This window comes from Nicotiana tomentosiformis, chromosome 1 (genome assembly GCF_000390325.3).
Source record: "Nicotiana tomentosiformis chromosome 1, ASM39032v3, whole genome shotgun sequence".
NCBI classification, from domain to species: domain Eukaryota; kingdom Viridiplantae; phylum Streptophyta; class Magnoliopsida; order Solanales; family Solanaceae; genus Nicotiana; species Nicotiana tomentosiformis.
The window spans coordinates 148,577,612-148,583,627 of NC_090812.1; positions in this window are offsets into that span (position 1 = coordinate 148,577,612).

The window sequence follows — 6,016 nt, forward strand, 5'->3', positions numbered from 1 at the left end:
GCATTCAACATCTACTATATACACATAAAATAATAAGTTTGACCTATTATATATAATGTAATTTTTCAGGAAAGGGGATTGAGATGAACCCGTTTCGCCTTCCTAGCTCTACCCAGGATATTACTCTAATCCGTTCTAGTTTATGTGACATTATTTCCTATCATTTCAAAAAAGAATTATACATATTTATATTTGAGAATAATTTAATGTTATCTTTTCATTTGAGTCTTAATATGAAACTTTTATAGTGCACAAATGTTAATGCGTGTTTAAGAGACCCCAAGTTTCAAAAGTCAAGTAGGTGCTATAACATGTTTAAGACTATAGGTTTAAAAACTCTTCTTTCTTTTTTACTTCGTGTGCTGAATTAAACTATGTAAGATATATTGAAATAATACGTGAGAATATGTCTTATTTTTCATGTTATCAGCTTCACTTTATTTTATGGACTAAATTATATTTTAGGTAACTTAATAATATATATATATATATATATATATATTGCAATATTCGTATATAGAAGTTAATCTATAGAATTTAATACCATGCTCACCAACATGAAAAATTAAGAATTCAATGTCACTTTTGAATGCTCTATAGCTAGATCCCTTTAAAAAAGCTATGATTTTTTTACTCATTGTAGTTCATACGAGCTTTTAATTCTACTATCTAATAAGGGGGAGTTAGCAGACAGCTGGACGACATGTCTGCTTGGGATTTAAAGGGTAATATGGTAATGTCAGTTAAAATGAAACATAATGATTGGTCAAAATAAAATCTTACCGAGCTCGTAGATAACATTTTGCATGGCCTTTGACTAAATTGCCCTCACCACCACACATTCCCATACAATAGCTTTTGCTCGCTTACTTTGTACTTCCCACGTGTACCCAAAGCCCAGGGCCCCACCCAAACTGTTTCTCTCTGTAATGTGTTGCCGTTAATCTTTTCTTGGTTATTGTGGTGAGTGTTTTCTATGTTATTATAATTACCTTCTTTTTTTCACGATCATGCTGTTTGGTGTTTTTCTTTTTTTCTTTTAAAAAGAAAAATTTGAATTAATGGTGTAAGAATATTTGGATTGATGATTTAGAATATGGGTTGTTGTCTATTTTTTTTTCTTTCTGAATCTCATAAAAGATTGGTGCTTTTATGTGTTCTTTGCTTCAACTTGGAAAATGGGAGTACAGATTCATTTTTAATTTTCATTGTGCTGAAAAAGGGTATTTAGCCTAAGAACATACTTTGCCAGTGCAAAACTTATTGAATACTGCTTATTCTCTCTTAAAATAAGTAGTGATGTAATACTTCCCTCTATTAACTACTGTACACACTTATTTTATTTTTTTTACTTATGTTTTTGTAATTAATATGTCACGATCCAAGCTCACATATAGGTCGTGACGGCGCCCAACATCCCAGCTAGACAAGCCAACTAATGATTTAACATATATTCATTTCTTTAAAATTTTTTCGAGTAATCAAACTCTTCGAAATTTCAAAAATTAAGAAAGATATGAGAAAATAAGATAAATTAAAACCCAAGTAAAATAATTAAATTCACAAATTCTACTATTGTGTGCCAAGACCTGGTGTCATGAGTGTATGAGTATCTAGTAGATTATACAAAATTCTAAATATTGTCTGAAATAAAATAGAGAGAACACAAATACAAGAAGAGGCACTAGTTGCTGCAGAACGGCTTACAAAGGCAGCTCACAACTAAGTCTCTGGATAACGTGGGTGCGCACCGATAGGTCCTCCGATAGTACCTGTCTCAGGTCCTGCACAAAAAATGCAGCAACCTTAGTATGAGTATGTAAACAACGTGTACCCAGTAAGTATCAAGCCTAATCTCGAAGAAGTAGTGACGAGAGGTCGACTTTGACACTCACTATGGGTCAATAATATTACTATAGAATATATTGAATTAAACATGATTTTTAGATGAACAACAATAATTTTCTTAATAAGCAGAAATAATTAATTCCTTACATTTCAATAATTTTTAATTTATCAATTAACTTCACAAGCAACAATTAAAATATCAAGGTATCGTGTAATTATTATTATTAGGCACGATTTCTACCAAGGTCGTATGATCCGATCCAGAGTGTCGTGTACACTGCCGAGGGACGTGCGGCGCGATCCATAGATGCATCTATACTGCCGAGGCGTTCGGCCCGCTCCACAAGAAAGGAAGATATTTTTTATGAACCTCCGGAATATATATATATATATATATATATATATATATATATATATATATATTTACATTTTTGAGATTTAACGCAGGAGGATGCACAAATTTCTACAATAGTTAAATATTCTGAATAAAATTTCAAGTATGTGATATTTCAATCTTTTACCATTTTCTCTAACAATTTGCAACATAATTCTATTGCTTTAATTAAATAAGGATACAATTATCACAAGTAATTCATGATTTAAGTCCTAAACTACCCGGACTTTAGCAATATTAGTAGCTACGCACGGATTCTCGTCACTTCGTACGTACGTAGCCCCCCACAATTAGCAATAATTATTAATTTAAATCATCCATGGGGTAAATTCCCTCTTATAAGGTTAGACAAGAGACTTACCGTGTCTCAAAGCTCACTTACCAATCACAATGTCGCGTAAAAATCCCAGTTCGGTGACGGAAAATCCGAAACTATCCAAATATTATATAAAATAATTAATACATGTTCGAAATTCGAAATTAGACTATTAATTAAATTACCCTATCCAAAATGGTAAATCCTTAAAATTTATCCCGGGCCCACGTGTCCGGGTTATGGAAATTTTGGGAGAAAAACGTTACCCATAATCTCAAGAACTCAATTATACAATTTCCATCCAATTCCATAACCATTTTCGTAGTTAAAATCTCATTTTTGTCAAAACCTAGATTTTTCATCTAAACCCTTGATTTTCAAGATTTACAGGTTATAATCTACCCAATAAACTATGTATTTAACTCAAGGTGTGTAGAATTAATTTACCTTCAAGTTGCTAGTTGAAATTCTCTCTCAAAAAGCTCCAAAATCGCCCAAAAATGGAGGAAATACGGGCTAAAAATGACTGAGCCTCGTTCCCTTCAAACCATTCTGCCCAGTAGCATTTTTACACCTGCGGAGGTCTAGCCGCACCTGCGGAAAAAGCCTCGCAGGTGCAAGTTTCCCTCGCCTGGCCAAGTTCCGCATTTGCGGCCTCAGGACCGCTTTCGCGAGTCTGCTTCTGCGACTTGGGCCTTCGCTTCTGCGCGCCAAGCTTCGCACCTGCGGCCTCACAACGCGGCTGGCCAAGCGCAAGTGCGGTTGCAGCAGAAGCTGGAAGCTTCAGCTGCTGCTCCAAGGTCCAAAATCGATCCGAGCCTCGTCCGGTTAACACCCGAGGCCCCCGGGGCTCCGCCCGAATGTACCAACAAGTTTGAAATTATAAAACGGACTCGCTCGAACCCTCAGAATGTGTAAAATAACATCAAAACTAAGAATCATACCTCAAACCAAATTGATTCAACTTAGAATTTTCAAATTCTTTAAACTTATTCCGATCGTGCCGAAATATACTTATACTACTCGGAATGACATAAAATTTTGCGTGCAAGTCTTAAATCACCATACAGAGCTATTCTCAGGTTCGGAATTCCAAACTGACTTTAATTACTCCAAAACTTACTCCAAACCAAATTTAAAGAACATTAAACCTTCAATTAGTTGATTTTTCACTATTAAGCTTCGAAACGCTCCCGGATTGTCCAAAACCCGATTTGAACATACGCCCAAGTCCAAAATCATCATACGAACCTATTGAAACCGTCAAATCCCGATTCCGGGATCGTTTTCTCAAAAGGTTGACCGAAGTCAAATTTGGGCTTTTAAAACCAAATTAAGGAACCGGTGTTCCGATTTCAACCCGAACACTTCTAAATCCCGAACCAACCATCCCCGCAAGTCATAAATTAATAAAAGCACATACGAGGAGTTTTATATAGGGGAACAAGGTTCTAAAAGTCAAAATGACCGGTTGGGTCATTACATAATATATACTGAATTACCACTATATGTGAATTATATGACTAATGCTTTTGGAAACCATGCACATTAAAAAGAAATTCCAAAACGGGCTTTTGCAAAATAACTACAAGTTGCGTAAATATTTTATAAATAGATTAGAAGAAAATTTTATTGGACTTAAGCATATTAAATCTCACAAGGATTCGCTTAACAATTTATTAATTTCACATGTTTGATTATCAAAATTTATTTTAAGTTCAATTTGATTAATTTTAAAAATAAATGAGAGATTAATTGTCTTTACATTAATGCAATATTGTTACCAATATTGGTTTTTTTTCTTCACAATAACAAATTACATCATTTGTATTAGGATAAAACTTTTAATTTGTGGTAGATGAATTCCCTAATACTATAGAAGATGAGAGACTATTACAAAATATTTAGGACATTTAAATTATGAAAACAAGTCCATAAACTTGTAAGGCAAAATTTAGACAAATTTTACCTAAGAAATTAAGAGTGAGGATATGAATTGAACACAAAAAACCCTAATTTTGTTATTGTAATTTGGACGTTTCAATTTGAGTATCCTTTCAAATGATTTTTAATTTAATTATTGTATTTATTTTTTGAGATTTTTATTAATTATTTTTACTCCAAGGCTTTTCATTAGAAACTTCACCATGCAAAGGAACTGTGAATTTATATGTTCGTTTTAACTTGTTTACATCTTTTAGTGAAAGATCTTAAAATTATTAGAAGATTTTTTTAGTATCGATGGTAAATAAACTATTTTTAACTTGAAAATTTTAATTGAATATGATTAAAAATGTGGTTGTTAAGGATTAGTGTCCAAAACGCTCCTGGTTTCTTTACGACTACCCGTATGTAGCTTAACTTCAATCCCTACAAAAGGTTATAGATTGCCATAAGCTATAACCAGGTTGAGTAAATGGCAGCCCGATATACTAAGCTCCCGCTATGTGTAGGGTCCGGGGAAGGGCTGAGCCACAAGGGTCTATTGTACGTAACCTTATCCTGCATTTCCACAAGAGCCTGTTTCTACGGCTCATAATCAAATTGAGTAATGTGCTGATTTTAGAACTATCAAAAGCTTTACACTTATCCGATAAAAATAAGCCTTATATTCATTTACAAATATATTTAATATGATCGAATAAATAAATAACATTAAAATACATAAAAGATTCTTATTTTAATGGATTAAGGAAAATCTTAAATTACATACTTATAATAATATAGCTAGCATAAGATACGAAAGGATGGTCAATTATAATATAGCAGATGCTTTTACACTAATTTAATTAAAAATTCAAATGCTCCCCATGATCTATATTAAGCTTTTTTTGATTTTTTATGATTATTAGAGTGTTTTTCTAACCAAAAAAAGTTTTCTACCTTGATAACATTATGTCCAAGTCAGTGCTCAAATTCAGTTAGATAATAAAGTTATTCTAGATTTACTAATTATTCAAAATATAGTGGAATTATAAAAGGTGTATATATAATATATTATTCTATTTGAGAAACAGTACTAATTTTGAAACACTTTATTTTTTCAAAGTGGTAGATAAGAAAGTTTCAAGGGGTTGTAGTTGCAAATAAGCACATCTTTTGAAATGATATTTAAAATTATAGAAACTATATAAAAAAACCTACGATAATGTCACGACCCAATTTCACCTATAGGTCGTGATGACGCCCAACACTACAGTTAGGCAAGCCAACTTAATAAATTAAACATATATTGATAAAATTTAAAACCAAAAAATTAATAAAACCCAAATTCTACCAATGTGTGTGCCAAGACCTGGTATCACAAGTGTATGGGCATCTAGTAGATTATACAAAACCTCAAATACTGTCTGAAATAAAAATAGACAGAATGAAAATACAAGGAGAGACACTAGTAGCCGCAGAACGGCTCAGAAAGTGCAGCTCACCACTATGCCCCTGGATAACGTGGGTGTAAG